General features: G+C 46.0%; 1 protein-coding gene across 1 annotated transcript in view; it reads right to left on the bottom strand.

The window, feature by feature from the left end:
* Positions 1-21,091, bottom strand: part of PPP1R42 (protein phosphatase 1 regulatory subunit 42) — a 91,967-nt gene that overhangs the window by 67,275 nt on the left and 3,601 nt on the right. The window lies entirely within an intron of this gene.

Genomic DNA, 21,091 nt, shown 5'->3' on the forward strand with positions numbered 1-21,091 from the left:
AAATGATATTTTATCCCCTATGTTTTTATTTTCCCAAGGGTAACAGGACAAATTGGACCCCAAAAGTTGTTGTCCAACTTGTCCTGAGAACGCTGATACCCCATATGTTGGGGGGAACCACTGTTTGGGCACACAGGAGAACTCGGAAGGGAAGGAGCCCTGTTTTACTTTTTCAAAGCAGAATTGGCTGGAATTGAGATCGGACGCCATGTCGCGTTTGGAGAGCCCCTGATGTGCCTAAACAGTGGAAACCCCCAATTATAACTGAAACCCTAACCCCAACCCTAACCCTAGCCCTAGCCCTAACCCTAGCCCTAACCCTAACCCTAGCACTAATGGGAAAATGGAAATAAATACATTTTTTTACATTTTATTATTTTTCCCTAACTAAGGGGGTGATGAAGGGGGGTTTGATTTACTTTTATAGCGTTTTTTTGGCGGATTTTTATGATTGGCAGCCGTCACACACTAAAAGACGCTTTTTATTGCAAAAAATAGTTTTTGCATCACCACATTTTGAGAGCTATAATTTATACATATTTTGGCCCACAGAGTCATATGAGGTCTTGTTTTTTGCGGGACGAGTTGACGTTTTTATTGGTAACATTTTTGGGCAGATGACATTTTTTGATCGCTTTTAATTCCGATTTTTGGGAGGCGGAATGAACAAAAACCAGCAATTCCTGAATTTCTTTTAGGGGGGGCGTTTATACCGTTCCACGTGTGGTAAAATGGATAAAGCAGTTTTATTCTTCAGGTCAGTACGATTACAGCGATACCTCATTTATGTAATTTTTTTTATGTTTTGGCGCTTTTACACAATAAAAACTATTTTATATAAAAAAAATAATTGTTTTTGCATCGCATTATTCTGAGAGCTATAACTTTTTTATTTTTCTGCTGATGATGCTGTATGGCGGCTTTTTTTTTGCGGGACAAGATGACGTTTTCAGCGGTACCATGGTTATTTATATCCGTCGTTTTGATCGCGTGTTATTCCACTTTTTGTTCGCCTGTATGATAATAAAGCGTTGTTTTTTGCCTTGTTTTTTTTTTTTTTTTTTGCGGTGTTCACTGAAGGGGTTAACTAGTGGGATAGTTTTATAGAGCGGGTCGTTACGGACGCGGCGATACCAAATATGTGTACATTTATTGTTTTTTTTTTTTTTTACATAAATAAATGGATTTATTGGGAAATGTTTTTTTTTTTTTTATTTGGGGATTTTTTTTTATTTTTTTTTACACATTCTATTTTTTTTTTTTTTTTACTTTCTAACATTGTCCCAGGGTGGGACATCACTGTATTAGATCAGATCGTTGATCTGACACTGTGCATAGCACACTGTCAACGATCTGACAGGCAGCTTAGCTGGCTTCCAGCGCCTGCTCTCAGCAGGCGCCGGCTAGCCAGGTCACTTCATGACCCGGAAGGAGTCCGGCGGCCATCTTGGATCCGAGGACTCCTTCCGGGTCACCGGAGCAACGCGATCTCATTGCGTTGCTCCGGTGGGAGAGCGCAGGGAGCCCCCGTCCCTGCGCGATCCCCCTCTATGCCGCTGTCACTACTGACAGCGGCATCAGAGGGGTTAAATGCCCGCGATCGGCGATAGCGCCGATCGTGGGCATTGCTGCGGGGTGTCAGCTGTCATATACAGCTGACACCTGCACCCGATCACCGCGGCGCTCAGCGCGAGACCGCGGTGATCGGTGCGCCATACTAGTACTGCTGCTGGCACTAATGCAGTGCCGGCAGCGCAGTACTAGTACGGCGCGTGTCGCGAAGGGGTTAATGACCAAGCCAATTTTTACAATTCTGACCACTGTCACTTAATGAGGTTATAACTCTGGAACGCTTCAACGGATCCCGCTGATTCTGAGACTGTTTCTTCATGAGATATTGTACTTCATGTTAGTGGTAAAATTTCTTCTATATTACTTGTGTTTATTTATGGAAAAAAAAACAGAAATATGGTGAAACTTTTTTAAATTTTGGAATTTTCAAACTGAATTTTTATGCCCTTAAAATCAGAGAGTTATGTCACACAAAATAGTTAATAAATCAAAACACAGTGTCTGCAAATTGAGATGAGAGAGAGAGAGAGAGAGAGAGAGAGAGAGAGAGAGAGAGAGAGAAAAACGGATAAGGCGTAAGAAAAAAACTGATCCAGATTGTGCCTGAAACCTTAAACCTGATGTGTGAAAGCAGCCTAAGTCATGTGACAAGGCTCGTTAAAGGGTCGACATTGACTGTTAGGATTGCTACTTCCAATGAGTGACACTAGAGTTCTAGTCCTCTTCCTCTCTGAAGAGACAATTTGCAAAATAGCTAATAAATAAAATTTCACACATGTCTACTTTACAGTAGCACAATTGAGGAAACAACATTTTTTTTGTTAGGAAGTTATAAAGGTTAAAAGTTGACCAGCAATTTCTCATTTTTACAACAAAATTTACAAAGCCATTTTTTTTAGGTACCATCTCACATTTAAAGGGAATCTGTCACCTCATTTTGGCTCTATAAACTGCGGCCACCGCCATCAGGGGCTTATCTGGAACTCTTAGATAAGCCCCAGATGTAACCTAAAAGATAAGAAAAACAAGTTAGATTATACTCACCCAGGGGCGGTCCCGATTCGGGTCCGATGGGCGTCACGGTCCGGTCCAGCAACTCACATCTTCATGCGATGACGTCCTCTTCTTTGCTTCCTGTCGCGGCTCCGGCGCAGGCGTACTTTATCTGCCCTGTTGAGGGCAAAGCAAAGTACTGCAGCGCACAGGCGCCGGGAAAGGTCAGAGAGGAATTCCCCCAATTCTAACCCCAACACACCCCTAACTCTAATCCCAACCCTATCCATAATCCTAATCACAACCCTATCCTTAACACACCCCTAACCTTAAACCCAACCCTAACTATAACCCTAATCACAAACCATCAGGAAGTTATCTCCTTTCCTTTGGATAAGGGATAAATTCCAAATTTCAAAAAAACCCTTTAATTGACCTGCTGCAAATTCTGACAGCAATTATTCCCCTCTGCGGTGTAGGGTTTACAGTGGGGAGTGAGCGTTTACAGAAAGGGGAAGTCCTGGGGTAAACCTGGGTGCCCCCTATATAACAAATATAAAGTACAATGAAACTATGTCCGCTGGACAGAAAATATAAATTCTTCTGCAAACATACGGTATGCTGTTCTCACCTTTCTAGACCGCACAAAAAAGGCTTTTGTGATGCACATATGAAGGTCGCCTTTTACTTTGTAACAGGGTATATTTTATGTAATATCCATAAGAAACATGAAGAAAAAGGTAGAGACAAGATGTTGCACAAACATTTACCAAAAATTGGTCAAAATAATGCAGCATTATGTAATACTAAAACGTTACATTTGTGTGCAATGGTTTACATTCTATCTGACAAACACATTGTGGTCCCATAATAAAAAGCACATTATATTCTATGTTGTCTGTCCATGAAAGTACAGTGTGTCTGTAAAGTCATGGTGCACTTTTGACCAGTCACTGGAAAACAACAACAAAAAATGATAGAAATGTGAAATCTGCTCCAAATAAAAGAAAAACTCTCTCCGTTTCACACCTATTCAGTGCAGTTCAATGTAGGCTCCATTTGTTGCCCTACACACATCCAAACAATAGCATAAGCTTGTGGTTGCATGATGTCACAGACCTGGCAGTGTATTAAAGGGAACCTGTCACCCCGTTTTTTGAGATTGAGCTATAAATACTGTTAAATAGGGCCTGCACTGTGTGTTACTATAGTGTATGTAGTGTACCCTGATTCCCCATGTATGCTGAGAAATACATTACCAAAGTCGCCGTTTTCGCCTGTCAATCAGGCTGGTCTGGTCAGGTGGGCGTGTTCACAGCGCTCTTTTCTTCCCCAGCTTTCCGTTGGTGGCGTAGTGGTGTGCGCATGTCCAGAGTTCCGACTTCCCTGCGCCCACGTGAAGACACAGCGCGCGATCTGCGCTGTAATCCCTTGCATCGGTGGGGGCGGCCATCTTCCTGGGGCCGCGCGTGCGCAGATGGAGTGCTCTGCTGCACGGGGCTTCAGGAAAATGGCCGCGGGATGCCGCGCGTGCGCATTAGAGATCGCGGCGGCCATTTTCCCAAAGCCGAGTTTGCATCTCGGCTTTGGGAAAATGGCCGCCGCGATCTCTAATGCGCACGCGCGGCATCCCGCGGCCATTTTCCTGAAGCCCCGTGCAGCAGAGCACTCCATCTGCGCACGCGCGGCCCCAGGAAGATGGTCGCCCCCACCGATGCAAGGGATTACAGCGCAGATCGCGCGCTGTGTCTTCACGTGGGCGCAGGGAAGTCGGAACTCTGGACATGCGCACACCACTACGCCACCAACGGAAACCTGGGGAAGAAAAGAGCGCTGTGAACACGCCCACCTGACCAGACCAGCCTGATTGACAGGCGAAAAAGGCGACTTTGGTAATGTATTTCTCAGCATACATGGGGAATCAGGGTACACTACATACACTATAGTAACACACAGTGCAGGCCCTATTTAACAGTATTTATAGCTCAATCTCAAAAAACGGGGTGACAGGTTCCCTTTAATCAGAGTTCAGTTTATCAGGGGTTAATCTGACCGGGGGCTCAGCAACAGCTTAGGCTACTTTCACACTTGCGTTTTTACGCTTCCGTCACAATCTGTCGTTTTGGGCAAAAAACGGATCCTGCAAATGTGCCCGCAGGATGGGTTTTTTGCCCATAGACTTGTATTGCTGACGGATCGCGACATATGTCCATATGTCGCGTCCGTCATGCACTGGATCCGTCGTGTTTTGATGGACCGTCGGCACGAAAAAACGTTCAATGTAACATTTTTTCGTACGTCGCGTCCGCCATTTCCAACCGCGCATGCGTGGCCAGAACTCCGCCTCCTCCTCCCCAGTCTTTAAAATGGGCAGCGGATGCGTTGAAAAACTGCATCCGCTGCCCACGTCATGCCAAATTTTCACAACGTCCATCGGTACGTCGCGCCGACGCTTAGCGACGGACCCGTACTGACGCAAGTGTGAAAGTAGCCTTAAATGAGTTTGTGTTGTTTGATTGCTTCTTGTTATCTCTCCTCATGAACAGGCCTGATATGATTGGACCAGAAAAAGGGCGCCAAAATGTAAACTATAAAAGTGCACCATGACTTTATGGACACACTGTAAATATTACCGGACACAGAATTAAACAGTCTCGTAAGACAACACTTACCACAGTCAATTAAGTTGTGTAAAATCCCAGACCTAACAGGAAAAAGTTTCCTGACAGAGGTGAACGAGCTAAGGTTAACAGAACAATTAGCCCATAAACTGGTGTTCAGCTTTGTAGAACAGCATGAAATGTTAACACGTCAATATAATGTGATGTGAAAATCGATGTGTCCAGGGAACGAGTCTGCAAGAGCTACACAGGCCGCACACATATACCCAGTGCACGGCTTCCTTCTTACTGCATAGTGGATACATTTATGCCGATGACAAACGCCTCTTTCATTGTAATAAAATCTACAAGCCCTGGACTGTCGCCATTGGGACTCATTCTTCACAAGCATGAAGGAGTGATAAAGCAAAAGGGTCCGATCCATTATTGCAACTGTGTCCTTTTTGTCTAGCTTTTGGTATTTTTCCATTTGCACCTATTCTATTAAATTGCGCCTTTTTTTGAAGTCTATTTTATGTGTTTGCTATTCTAGAGATATTTTCGCGTTATTTAGCATTTGCAACTTTTTAAATTCATGAACCACGTGCACCATTTTGAAGAAACTGGGAAATAACACCAAAGAAAACCAAAAAAACCCACGAATGATAAATCGGGGTTGTACATAGTGCCTCATTAAATATACTAATATATATTTATTAGTAACTTGCTTTCCCCCTCACTTATCTGCCTACTTACTGCAAAGTATACATTAGACAGACGGGGCTAGGACAGTGTTAGACCAAACCTCCTGAAGTGATCAGCATCCAGTCACGAAAAATGCTTAACCCCTTTACCCCCAAGGGTGGTTTGCACGTTAATGACCGGCCCAATTTTTACAATTCTGACCACTGTCCCTTTATGAGGTTATAACTCTGGAAAGCTTCAACGGATCCCGGTGATTCTGACACTGTTTTCTTGTGACATATTGTACTTCATGAGAGTGGTAAAATTTAGTTGATATTACCTGCGCTTACTTGTGAAAAAAACGGAAATTTGGCAAAAATTTTGAAAATTTTGCAATTTTCCAAATTTGAATTTTTATGCAATTAAATCACAGAGATATGTCACACAAAATACTTAATAAGTAACATTTCCCACATGTCTACTTTACATCAGCACAATTTTGGAACCAAAATTTATTTTTGTTAGGGAGTTATAAGGGTTAAAAGTTGACCAGCAATTTCTCATTTTTACAACACCATTTTTTTTCCTCAGGGACCACTACAGTTTATAACGCAGAGCTGTGAAAATAAAAAAATCTTTTTTTTTTTCCACAAAAATTATTCTTTAGCCCCCAGTTTTTTTTTCCAAGGGTAACTGTTGAAATTGGACCCCAAAAATTGTTGTCCAATGTGTCCTGAGTGCGCCGATACCCCATATGTTGGGGTAAACCCCTATTTGGGCACACGGAAGAGCTTGGAAGGGAAGGAGCACTGCTTTTCATGTTATAGTGTAAGATCGTTGATCTGACACTTTGCTGTGCACTGTGTCAGATCAGCGATCTGACGTGCACTCCTGCAGGCTTACCAGCGCATGCTCTGAGTAGGCGCTTGGTAAGCCACCTCCCTGCAGGACTCGGATGCAGCCCCGCGGCTAATTTGGATCCGCAGCCTGCAGCAAGGAGGAGGTAAGAGACCCTCGGAGCAACGCGATCACATCACGTTGCTCCGGGGGTCTCAGGGAAGCACGCAGGGAGCCCCCTCCCTGCGCGATGCTTCCCTATACCACCGGAACACTGCGATCATGTTTGATCGCAGTGTGCCGGGGGTAGTCTGTGACCGCTCCTGGCACATAGCTGACACCCGGCCGCGATCGGCACCGCTCCCCCCGTGAGCGCGGCCGATCGCTATGATGTACTATCCCGTCGGTGGACATACGTGCCCACCCCACCTCAGCGGGATAGTACGTCTAATGCCAGAAAGGGGCACTCCCTTTTGAGAAAGCTTACGCGAAACGCCCGTCAGGGGTGGATCCGGTCCCTGGGCATTGTGTCACACTCACCATGGGTAAGCTCCTTTGTTATTAGATGCATTGTTATTGTCTTTCTCCACAGTGATAGCACTGGTCTATGTAATAGCCTGAGGACATTACTTGCTATATGGGACCCTGTTATGATAAGGTAACTCAGTACCACAATGGACATAGAGGTCAGAGCACATACAGTGACCTGACAATAACCCAAAAACATAGAACGAGCTCTGAGACGTGGGAACTCTGCTGACCGCAATCCCTAATCCTCTCCAACCACACTAGAGGCAGCCGTGGATTGCGCCTAACGCTCCCTATGCAACTCGGCACAGCCTGAGAAACTAGCTAGCCTGAAGATAGAAAATAAGCCTACCTTGCCTCAGAGAAATACCCCAAAGGAAAAGGCAGCCCCCACATATAATGACCGTGAGTTAAGATGAAAAGACAAACGTAGAGATGAAATAGATTTAGCAAAGTGAGGCCCGACTTTCTGAACAGAGCGAGGATAGGAAAGGTAACTTTGTGGTCAACACAAAACCCTACAAAAACCATGCAAAGGGGGCAAAAAGACCCTCCGTACCGAACTAACGGCACGGAGGTGCACCCTCTGCGTCCCAGAGCTTCCAGCAAGCAGGAAAAAACAAATAGACAAGCTGGACAGAAAAAAAACAGCAAACAAAATAGCAAAGCAGAACTTAGCTATGCAGAGCAGCAGGCCACAGGAACGATCCAGGAGGAAACAGGTCCAATACTAGAACATTGACTGGAGGCCAGGATCAAAGCACTAGGTGGAGTTAAATAGAGCAGCAGCTAACGACTTCACCACATCACCTGAGGAAGGAAACTCAGAAGCCGCAGTACCACTTTCCTCCACCAACGGAAGCTCACAGAGAGAATCAGCCGAAGTACCACTTGTGACCACAGGAGGGAGCTCTGCCACAGAATTCACAACAGTACCCCCCCATTGAGGAGGGGTCACCGAACCCTCACCAGAGCCCCCAGGACGACCAGGATGAGCCATATGAAAGGCACGAACAAGATCGGGAGCATGGACATCAGAGGCAAAGACCCAGGAATTATCTTCCTGAGCATAACCCTTCCACTTAACCAGATACTGGAGTTTCCGTCTTGAAACACGAGAATCCAAAATCTTCTCCACAATATACTCCAACTCCCCCTCCACCAAAACCGGGGCAGGAGGATCAACAGATGGAACCATAGGTGCCACGTATCTCCGCAACAATGACCTATGGAATACGTTATGTATGGAAAAAGAATCTGGAAGGGTCAGACAAAAAGACACAGGATTAAGAACCTCAGAAATCCTATACGGACCAATGAAACGAGGTTTAAACTTAGGAGAGGAACCCTTCATAGGAATATGACGAGAAGATAACCAAACCAAATCCCCAACACGAAGTCGGGGACCCACACAGCGTCTGCGATTAGCGAAACGTTGAGCCTTCTCCTGGGACAAGGTCAAATTGTCCACTACATGAGTCCAAATCTGCTGCAACCTGTCCACCACAGTATCCACACCAGGACAGTCCGAAGACTCAACCTGCCCTGAAGAGAAACGAGGATGGAACCCAGAGTTGCAGAAAAACGGCGAAACCAAGGTAGCCGAGCTGGCCCGATTATTAAGGGCGAACTCAGCCAAAGGCAAAAAGGACACCCAGTCATCCTGATCAGCAGAAACAAAGCATCTCAGATATGTTTCCAAGGTCTGGTTGGTTCGTTCGGTCTGGCCATTAGTCTGAGGATGGAAAGCCGAGGAAAAAGACAAGTCAATGCCCATCCTAGCACAAAAGGCTCGCCAAAACCTCGAAACAAACTGGGAACCTCTGTCAGAAACGATATTCTCTGGAATGCCATGTAAACGAACCACATGCTGGAAGAACAATGGCACCAAATCAGAGGAGGAAGGTAATTTAGACAAGGGTACCAAATGGACCATCTTAGAGAAGCGATCACAGACCACCCAAATGACTGACATCTTTTGAGAGACGGGAAGATCTGAAATAAAATCCATAGAGATATGTGTCCAAGGCCTCTTCGGGACCGGCACGGGCAAAAGCAACCCACTGGCACGAGAACAGCAGGGCTTAGCCCGAGCACAAATCCCACAGGACTGCACAAAAGAACGCACATCCCGCGACAGACATGGCCACCAAAAGGATCTAGCCACTAACTCTCTGGTACCAAAGATTCCAGGATGACCGGCCAACACCGAACAATGAACCTCAGAGATAACTTTATTCGTCCACCAATCAGGGACAAACAGTTTCTCCGCTGGGCAACGATCAGGTTTATTAGCCTGAAATTTTTGCAGCACCTGCCGCAAATCAGGGGAGATGGCAGACACAATTACTCCCTCTTTGAGGATACCCGCCGGCTCAGATAAACCCGGAGAGTCGGGCACAAAACTCCTAGACAGAGCATCCGCCTTCACATTTTTAGAGCCCGGAAGGTACGAAATCACAAAGTCAAAACGGGCAAAAAACAGTGACCAACGAGCCTGTCTACGATTCAACCGCTTGGCAGACTCGAGATAAGTCAAGTTCTTATGATCAGACAAGACCACCACGCGATGCTTAGCTCCTTCAAGCCAATGACGCCACTCCTCGAATGCCCACTTCATGGCCAGCAACTCTCGATTGCCCACATCATAATTTCGCTCAGCAGGCGAAAACTTCCTGGAAAAGAAGGTACATAGTGGATGCTTTCCTGAAACGGAAAGTACTTGCAAGCAGCATAATACAAAGAATAGCAGGTTTACCCAGAATCCTTTGCAGTAGGCGGAGCTATGCAAATCATCTCTTTCCACCCCTGTCTAATCCACAGCGCTTGGAACCGCCAAGCGTGCAATGCTGCGGATTAGTTTCTAAATTTACACAGCCAACCAATTCCTACCTGTGGACACGTGTTTCGGGCTTTAGGCCCTCATCAGCACAGGGCTGGAATTGGTTGGCTGTATGGAGTGGGGCTCGGTGAGCAAGCGATACATACATGCTAGCCACCTTAGGGAGAGACCCAAGTTGGGCTAAATGTAGCGGGACGAAAGAGACCGAAAAGCCCTCTACTTAAAGGAAATACATAGTGGATGCTTTCCTGAAACGGAAAGTACTTGCAAGCAGCATAATACAAAGAATAGCAGGTTTACCCAGAATCCTTTGCAGTAGGCGGAGCTATGCAAATCATCTCTTTCCACCCCTGTCTAATCCACAGCGCTTGGAACCGCCAAGCGTGCAATGCTGCGGATTAGTTTCTAAATTTACACAGCCAACCAATTCCTACCTGTGGACACGTGTTTCGGGCTTTAGGCCCTCATCAGCACAGGGCTGGAATTGGTTGGCTGTATGGAGTGGGGCTCGGTGAGCAAGCGATACATACATGCTAGCCACCTTAGGGAGAGACCCAAGTTGGGCTAAATGTAGCGGGACGAAAGAGACCGAAAAGCCCTCTACTTAAAGGAAATACATAGTGGATGCTTTCCTGAAACGGAAAGTACTTGCAAGCAGCATAATACAAAGAATAGCAGGTTTACCCAGAATCCTTTGCAGTAGGCGGAGCTATGCAAATCATCTCTTTCGTCTCTTTCGTCCCGCTACATTTAGCCCAACTTGGGTCTCTCCCTAAGGTGGCTAGCATGTATGTATCGCTTGCTCACCGAGCCCCACTCCATACAGCCAACCAATTCCAGCCCTGTGCTGATGAGGGCCTAAAGCCCGAAACACGTGTCCACAGGTAGGAATTGGTTGGCTGTGTAAATTTAGAAACTAATCCGCAGCATTGCACGCTTGGCGGTTCCAAGCGCTGTGGATTAGACAGGGGTGGAAAGAGATGATTTGCATAGCTCCGCCTACTGCAAAGGATTCTGGGTAAACCTGCTATTCTTTGTATTATGCTGCTTGCAAGTACTTTCCGTTTCAGGAAAGCATCCACTATGTATTTCCTTTAAGTAGAGGGCTTTTCGGTCTCTTTCGTCCCGCTACATTTAGCCCAACTTGGGTCTCTCCCTAAGGTGGCTAGCATGTATGTATCGCTTGCTCACCGAGCCCCACTCCATACAGCCAACCAATTCCAGCCCTGTGCTGATGAGGGCCTAAAGCCCGAAACACGTGTCCACAGGTAGGAATTGGTTGGCTGTGTAAATTTAGAAACTAATCCGCAGCATTGCACGCTTGGCGGTTCCAAGCGCTGTGGATTAGACAGGGGTGGAAAGAGATGATTTGCATAGCTCCGCCTACTGCAAAGGATTCTGGGTAAACCTGCTATTCTTTGTATTATGCTGCTTGCAAGTACTTTCCGTTTCAGGAAAGCATCCACTATGTATTTCCTTTAAGTAGAGGGCTTTTCGGTCTCTTTCGTCCCGCTACATTTAGCCCAACTTGGGTCTCTCCCTAAGGTGGCTAGCATGTATGTATCGCTTGCTCACCGAGCCCCACTCCATACAGCCAACCAATTCCAGCCCTGTGCTGATGAGGGCCTAAAGCCCGAAACACGTGTCCACAGGTAGGAATTGGTTGGCTGTGTAAATTTAGAAACTAATCCGCAGCATTGCACGCTTGGCGGTTCCAAGCGCTGTGGATTAGACAGGGGTGGAAAGAGATGATTTGCATAGCTCCGCCTACTGCAAAGGATTCTGGGTAAACCTGCTATTCTTTGTATTATGCTGCTTGCAAGTACTTTCCGTTTCAGGAAAGCATCCACTATGTATTTCCTTTAAGTAGAGGGCTTTTCGGTCTCTTTCGTCCCGCTACATTTAGCCCAACTTGGGTCTCTCCCTAAGGTGGCTAGCATGTATGTATCGCTTGCTCACCGAGCCCCACTCCATACAGCCAACCAATTCCAGCCCTGTGCTGATGAGGGCCTAAAGCCCGAAACACGTGTCCACAGGTAGGAATTGGTTGGCTGTGTAAATTTAGAAACTAATCCGCAGCATTGCACGCTTGGCGGTTCCAAGCGCTGTGGATTAGACAGGGGTGGAAAGAGATGATTTGCATAGCTCCGCCTACTGCAAAGGATTCTGGGTAAACCTGCTATTCTTTGTATTATGCTGCTTGCAAGTACTTTCCGTTTCAGGAAAGCATCCACTATGTATTTCCTTTAAGTAGAGGGCTTTTCGGTCTCTTTCGTCCCGCTACATTTAGCCCAACTTGGGTCTCTCCCTAAGGTGGCTAGCATGTATGTATCGCTTGCTCACCGAGCCCCACTCCATACAGCCAACCAATTCCAGCCCTGTGCTGATGAGGGCCTAAAGCCCGAAACACGTGTCCACAGGTAGGAATTGGTTGGCTGTGTAAATTTAGAAACTAATCCGCAGCATTGCACGCTTGGCGGTTCCAAGCGCTGTGGATTAGACAGGGGTGGAAAGAGATGATTTGCATAGCTCCGCCTACTGCAAAGGATTCTGGGTAAACCTGCTATTCTTTGTATTATGCTGCTTGCAAGTACTTTCCGTTTCAGGAAAGCATCCACTATGTATTTCCTTTAAGTAGAGGGCTTTTCGGTCTCTTTCGTCCCGCTACATTTAGCCCAACTTGGGTCTCTCCCTAAGGTGGCTAGCATGTATGTATCGCTTGCTCACCGAGCCCCACTCCATACAGCCAACCAATTCCAGCCCTGTGCTGATGAGGGCCTAAAGCCCGAAACACGTGTCCACAGGTAGGAATTGGTTGGCTGTGTAAATTTAGAAACTAATCCGCAGCATTGCACGCTTGGCGGTTCCAAGCGCTGTGGATTAGACAGGGGTGGAAAGAGATGATTTGCATAGCTCCGCCTACTGCAAAGGATTCTGGGTAAACCTGCTATTCTTTGTATTATGCTGCTTGCAAGTACTTTCCGTTTCAGGAAAGCATCCACTATGTATTTCCTTTAAGTAGAGGGCTTTTCGGTCTCTTTCGTCCCGCTACATTTAGCCCAACTTGGGTCTCTCCCTAAGGTGGCTAGCATGTATGTATCGCTTGCTCACCGAGCCCCACTCCATACAGCCAACCAATTCCAGCCCTGTGCTGATGAGGGCCTAAAGCCCGAAACACGTGTCCACAGGTAGGAATTGGTTGGCTGTGTAAATTTAGAAACTAATCCGCAGCATTGCACGCTTGGCGGTTCCAAGCGCTGTGGATTAGACAGGGGTGGAAAGAGATGATTTGCATAGCTCCGCCTACTGCAAAGGATTCTGGGTAAACCTGCTATTCTTTGTATTATGCTGCTTGCAAGTACTTTCCGTTTCAGGAAAGCATCCACTATGTATTTCCTTTAAGTAGAGGGCTTTTCGGTCTCTTTCGTCCCGCTACATTTAGCCCAACTTGGGTCTCTCCCTAAGGTGGCTAGCATGTATGTATCGCTTGCTCACCGAGCCCCACTCCATACAGCCAACCAATTCCAGCCCTGTGCTGATGAGGGCCTAAAGCCCGAAACACGTGTCCACAGGTAGGAATTGGTTGGCTGTGTAAATTTAGAAACTAATCCGCAGCATTGCACGCTTGGCGGTTCCAAGCGCTGTGGATTAGACAGGGGTGGAAAGAGATGATTTGCATAGCTCCGCCTACTGCAAAGGATTCTGGGTAAACCTGCTATTCTTTGTATTATGCTGCTTGCAAGTACTTTCCGTTTCAGGAAAGCATCCACTATGTATTTCCTTTAAGTAGAGGGCTTTTCGGTCTCTTTCGTCCCGCTACATTTAGCCCAACTTGGGTCTCTCCCTAAGGTGGCTAGCATGTATGTATCGCTTGCTCACCGAGCCCCACTCCATACAGCCAACCAATTCCAGCCCTGTGCTGATGAGGGCCTAAAGCCCGAAACACGTGTCCACAGGTAGGAATTGGTTGGCTGTGTAAATTTAGAAACTAATCCGCAGCATTGCACGCTTGGCGGTTCCAAGCGCTGTGGATTAGACAGGGGTGGAAAGAGATGATTTGCATAGCTCCGCCTACTGCAAAGGATTCTGGGTAAACCTGCTATTCTTTGTATTATGCTGCTTGCAAGTACTTTCCGTTTCAGGAAAGCATCCACTATGTATTTCCTTTAAGTAGAGGGCTTTTCGGTCTCTTTCGTCCCGCTACATTTAGCCCAACTTGGGTCTCTCCCTAAGGTGGCTAGCATGTATGTATCGCTTGCTCACCGAGCCCCACTCCATACAGCCAACCAATTCCAGCCCTGTGCTGATGAGGGCCTAAAGCCCGAAACACGTGTCCACAGGTAGGAATTGGTTGGCTGTGTAAATTTAGAAACTAATCCGCAGCATTGCACGCTTGGCGGTTCCAAGCGCTGTGGATTAGACAGGGGTGGAAAGAGATGATTTGCATAGCTCCGCCTACTGCAAAGGATTCTGGGTAAACCTGCTATTCTTTGTATTATGCTGCTTGCAAGTACTTTCCGTTTCAGGAAAGCATCCACTATGTATTTCCTTTAAGTAGAGGGCTTTTCGGTCTCTTTCGTCCCGCTACATTTAGCCCAACTTGGGTCTCTCCCTAAGGTGGCTAGCATGTATGTATCGCTTGCTCACCGAGCCCCACTCCATACAGCCAACCAATTCCAGCCCTGTGCTGATGAGGGCCTAAAGCCCGAAACACGTGTCCACAGGTAGGAATTGGTTGGCTGTGTAAATTTAGAAACTAATCCGCAGCATTGCACGCTTGGCGGTTCCAAGCGCTGTGGATTAGACAGGGGTGGAAAGAGATGATTTGCATAGCTCCGCCTACTGCAAAGGATTCTGGGTAAACCTGCTATTCTTTGTATTATGCTGCTTGCAAGTACTTTCCGTTTCAGGAAAGCATCCACTATGTATTTCCTTTAAGTAGAGGGCTTTTCGGTCTCTTTCGTCCCGCTACATTTAGCCCAACTTGGGTCTCTCCCTAAGGTGGCTAGCATGTATGGAAAAGAAGGCGCATGGTTTCATCACCGAGCAATCAGAACCTCTCTGCGACAAAACAGCCCCTGCTCCAATCTCAGAAGCATCAACCTCGACCTGGAACGGAAGCGAAACATCTGGTTGACACAACACAGGGGCAGAAGAAAAACGACGCTTCAACTCTTGAAAAGCTTCCACAGCAGCAGAAGACCAATTGACCACATCAGCACCCTTCTTGGTCAAATCGGCCAATGGTTTAGCAATACTAGAAAAATTGCAGATGAAGCGACGATAAAAATTAGCAAAGCCCAGGAACTTTTGCAGACTTTTCAGAGATGTCGGCTGAGTCCAATCATGGATGGCTTGGACCTTAACAGGGTCCATCTCGATAGTAGAAGGGGAAAAGATGAACCCCAAAAATGAAACCTGCTGAACACCAAAGAGACACTTTGATCCCTTCACAAACAAAGAATTAGCACGCAGGACCTGAAACACCGTTCTGACCTGCTTCACATGAGACTCCCAATCATCCGAGAAGATCAAAATGTCATCCAAGTACACAATCAGGAATTTATCCAGGTACTCTCGGAAGATGTCATGCATAAAGGACTGAAACACTGATGGAGCATTGGCAAGTCCGAATGGCATTACTAGATACTCAAAATGGCCCTCGGGCGTATTAAATGCAGTTTTCCATTCATCGCCACGCTTAATACGCACAAGATTATACGCACCACGAAGATCTATCTTGGTGAATCAACTAGCCCCCTTAATCCGAGCAAACAAATCAGATAACAACGGCAAGGGGTACTGAAATTTAACCGTGATCTTATTTAGAAGGCGGTAATCTATACAAGGTCTCAGCGAACCATCCTTCTTGGCTACAAAAAAGAACCCTGCTCCTAATGGCGACGATGACGGGCAAATATGCCCCTTCTCCAAGGACTCCTTCACATAACTCCGCATAGCGGCGTGCTCAGGCACAGATAAATTAAACAGTCGACCTTTTGGGAATTTACTACCAGGAATCAAATCGATAGCACAATCACAATCCCTATGCGGAGGTAGGGTATCGGACTTGGGCTCATCAAATACATCCCGGTAATCAGACAAGAACTCTGGAACCTCAGAAGGGGTGGATGACGAAATAGTCAGAAATGGGACATCACCATGTACCCCCTGACAACCCCAGCTGGACACAGACATGGATTTCCAATGACTTGTAGCCATGGCAACCCCAACACGACCACATCATGCAGATTATGCAACACCAGAAAGCGAATAACCTCCTGATGTGCAGGAGCCATGCACATGGTCAGCTGGGTCCAGTACTGAGGCTTATTCTTGGCCAAAGGCGTAGCATCAATTCCTCTCAATGGAATAGGACACTGCAAGGGCTCCAAGAAAAACCCACAACGCCTAGCATACTCCAAGTCCATCAAATTCAGGGCAGCGCCTGAATCCACAAATGCCATGACAGAATACGATGACAAAGAGCAGATCAAGGTAACGGACAGAAGAAATTTTGACTGTACAGTACCAATGGTGGCAGACCTAGCGAACCGCTTAGTGCGCTTAGGACAATCAGAGATAGCATGAGTGGAATCACCACAGTAGAAACACAGCCCATTCAGACGTCTGTGTTCTTGCCGTTCAACTCTTGTCAAAGTCCTATCGCACTGCACAGGCTCAGGTTTAAGCTCAGGTAATACCGCCAAATGGTGGACAGATTTACGCTCACGCAAGCGTCGACCGATCTTAATGGCCAAAGACATAGACTCATTCAGACCAGCAGGCATAGGAAATCCCACCATGACATCCTTAAGGGCTTCAGAGAGACCTTTTCTGAAAATAGCTGCGAGCGCACCTTCATTCCATTGAGTGAGTACGGACCACTTTCTAAATTTCTGACAATATACCTCTATCTCATCCTGACCCTGACACAGAGCCAGCAAGTTTTTCTCTGCCTGATCCACTGAATTAGGTTCATCGTACAGCAATCTGAGCGCCAGGAAAAACGCATCGATATTACTTAATGCAGGATCTCCTGACGCAAGAGAAAATGCCCAGTCCTGAGGGTCGCCACGCAAAAAAGAAATAATGATCCTAACTTGTTGAACTGGGTCACCAGAGGAGCGAGGTTTCAAAGCCAGAAATAGTTTACAATTATTTTTGAAACTCAGAAATTTAGTTCTATCTCCAAAAAACAAATCAGGAATAGGAATTCTCGGTTCTAACATAGAATTCTGAACCACAAAGTCTTGAATATTTTGTACTCTTGCGGTGAGCTGATCCACACATGAAGACAGACCTTTAATGTCCATCGCTACACCTGTGTCCTGAACCACCCAAATGTCTAGGGGAAAAAAAAGGCAAAACACAGTGCAGAGAAAAAAAAATGGTCTCAGAACTTCTTTTTTCCCTCTATTGAGAATCATTAGTACTTTAGGCCTCCAGTACTGTTATGATAAGGTAATTCAGTACCACAATGGACATAGAGGTCAGAGCACATACAGTGACCTGACAATAACCCAAAAACATAGAACGAGCTCTGAGACGTGGGAACTCTGCTGACCGCAATCCCTAATCCTCTCCAACCACACTAGAGGCAGCCGTGGATTGCGCCTAATGCTCCCTATGCAACTCGGCACAGCCTGAGAAACTAGCTAGCCTGAAGATAGAAAATAAGCCTACCTTGCCTCAGAGAAATACCCCAAAGGAAAAGGCAGCCCCCACATATAATGACTGTGAGTTAAGATGAAAAGACAAACGTAGAGATGAAATAGATTTAGCAAAGTGAGGCCCGACTTTCTGAACAGAGCGAGGATAGGAAAGGTAACTTTGCGGTCAACACAAAACCCTACAAAAACCACGCAAAGGGGGCAAAAAGACCCTCCGTACCGAACTAACGGCACGGAGGTGCACCCTCTGCGTCCCAGAGCTTCCAGCAAGCAGGAAAAAACAAATAGACAAGCTGGACAGAAAAAAAACAGCAAACAAAATAGCAAAGCAGAACTTAGCTATGCAGAGCAGCATGCCACAGGAACGATCCAGGAGGAAACAGGTCCAATACTAGAACATTGACTGGAGGCCAGGATCAAAGCACTAGGTGGAGTTAAATAGAGCAGCACCTAACGACTTCACCACATCACCTGAGGAAGGAAACTCAGAAGCCGCAGTACCACTTTCCTCCACCAACGGAAGCTCACAGAGAGAATCAGCCGAAGTACCACTTGTGACCACAGGAGGGAGCTCTGCCACAGAATTCACAACAGGACCCATATTCTCTCTGTGAGTTTGAGTTTATTAGGAAACATTTATTGTATACTCTGCAGATATGCCATAAATATCAGAGCTAAGAAAGTAACATTTTTTAATCACAATGTTATTACCAGGGCTGCTGTTCAAACCAAGAAAAATAAAAATTGCAGCTGGTTCACTGCTGATCAACAGGAAGCACAATTTATACCCAAGTACAAGTCTTTCCTTTAGGGTATGCCCAGACATTCAGTAATTGGCAGAGCTTTGGAAACAGAACATGTTCACTCCGTCCAAAGTGCTGCTGTCTATTGAACGCAGGTGAATCAGCATGTGTTCACTGGACCGTGTGGAATCACCAAGTCCAATACATTGTATGGGTGAGATTTATCTTGCGGAGGCTCACGTCTCCGCAAGATAGACATGCTGCAGTCTGGAAAGACATGCCACATGTCCGTCTCCACAGGTAAGTCGTGGGCTATGGTGTAACATCTGGATGCTGCGCAAGTACGCAGTGCCCAACCCGCAGCGTTTACTTATTGTGTGCACATACCCTTAAACTTTCCTCTCTCTATCACCTACACCAGACTTAAGCCATGAACACCTTAACACAAGTTGTTGTACATGTATGTCATTGCGGGGTTGCCTTGTGAGGAAAGGGCTCAAGAGGTATTATATGCGAGGGTCACTATGTGTCCCCCATAATGCGCATAGAAGCGTATTAAGGCCACTGTAGTGCATGGTGTGGTCTTGGACAAGCTATTTGCCCCAGGCAGATTTAAGAAAACCCGGCATGGGCTTTTGATTTTTGGAGCGAACTACAGGATGGTAGTGGGCCTGTTCGCTCCCTCCAGGCCGGGTCTTACAAGTGGCCCATGGCCACAGATTACATTAAAAAAACTTTGCAGCAAAGGGTTGGGTCTGTCAGTCTTGGTTTGCAAACCAAACACGTGGCTCTGCAAGGCTCAGTCTAATGAAAGCAATGAAAACAAAACAGGCAATAGTAGTACAACCATCTAAACATGATATCCAACAGAACATGTAAATAGGGTTATCATGAACCTGTTGATGGAATAATATGGAACAGACCAATGCTTACCAAGCACAAAACCACTAAAAAAATGGTGCAAAGAATCCAATAGATAATAATAAATCAATTTATTGAGTATAAATACATAAATGACAAGAATTAGACAGTAGTGGGTTACAAATACCAACAAACTACATGGAGCACACGGAGACTGACCATCATCCCCAAAGTAGCCACTTAATCAGTGGACATTGGATATTGTAAAAAAGTACATAATTACATCCCTGCATGTTCAATGTAAGTAGTAGTATACAAATAGTGATGAAAACATGAACGCACAGGTGAAAAAGTGCATATATATATATATATATATATATATATATATATATATATATATATATATATATATATATATATATATATATATATACACATACATACACACCAATGTCAGATAAACGTGGCCCAAATAGGGAACATACCAGTGATGTAGCAGAGGGGATGTGCCAGCTCCAACCCACCCCGACGCGCGTTTCGGAGTGATCCTTCTTCAGTAAGGCTCAGTCTAAGTGAAGTAACACGGAGCCAAGGGAAGCCAAAAGGCCTGGCACCCCTCAGCGCCACACGGTGGTGCAGTCGCCCACGGCAATTGGTCTCAGATACAGACTATCTTGATTACCGTCTGCGATCCGGAGGATACCATTTGTTTTCCGTTTGTGAGTATGTTGGACATTAAAGACACTTTATTTTGAACTTTCCTGTGGTCACTGCCAGTCTGTCACACTGCTCCAACCCCGCTGCACTACACCACATGCATAAGATGTCAGCTACATTACATTACTGGTATCCTTCTGGTATCTTTTAGATACAGCAGAGTCTGGAGTGCAGCTCTGATTGCTGCTATTAACCATTTAAATGATGTTGTCAAACTCCCTGCTGAATGACCAAGTTGCTGCCCCCTTGCTATTCCTGCGAAGCTTATCCTTTATACTGCTATGTTGACAGAAAAATAATTAAAAAAGTGATGGCTCCTGGAAGAAAGTGACAAAAAAAACAAAAACAATGCAACAACGAAAATTGGGCTTAAAACTACAAATTGCACTTTATAGCCTGCAACCTGTTGGAGCAGAAGGCAAAATAAGTATAGCTAAAATCTCCTTTCCAGCATATTCAGATCATTTTGAGAGAGAAGATTTTAGCAATTTTGCAATATTTCCTGATCTTATAGCCATACTACAAGCAATAATGAATTAACATGAAAAGAAAATGTTATTGTTTTTGGAGGTCAATTAGAAATGTATGGCTAGACAGACAGACTGTCATGCCGACACCTCGCACGTCTTCTCAGCACGCCCTACTCACTGCGTTCACCACTGTGCTTCCCCAGCGTCAGACTATGTCCCTGAGCCTGTGCTCCCTGCCAGCTCTGCTCCTAGAAAACCTTCACCTGGCTATAGGGTGGTGTGGCCAGTCCCTTCAGGAATTTAACCCTGCTGTGTTTGCCTTCTCCAGCCTACCCATAAGCAGCATCACAATTATGGCTATGTCTCCACGTTCAGGATTCCCTGCGCTTTGGACGCAGCGGATACCCTGCTCTGCCCAAAGTGCCGCCCCCTGTTGTACGCGTGGTGATTCTGGATGTGTTCATTGAACACATGTGGAATCACCGCATCATATTCATAGACCGGGCTATTTATCTTGCGGAGACGGAGCGTCTCCGCAAGATAAATAAACATGCTGCGGTCTGCAAAAAAG

The sequence above is a fragment of the Ranitomeya imitator genome, chromosome 6 (genome assembly GCF_032444005.1).
Source record: "Ranitomeya imitator isolate aRanImi1 chromosome 6, aRanImi1.pri, whole genome shotgun sequence".
NCBI lineage: Eukaryota > Metazoa > Chordata > Amphibia > Anura > Dendrobatidae > Ranitomeya > Ranitomeya imitator.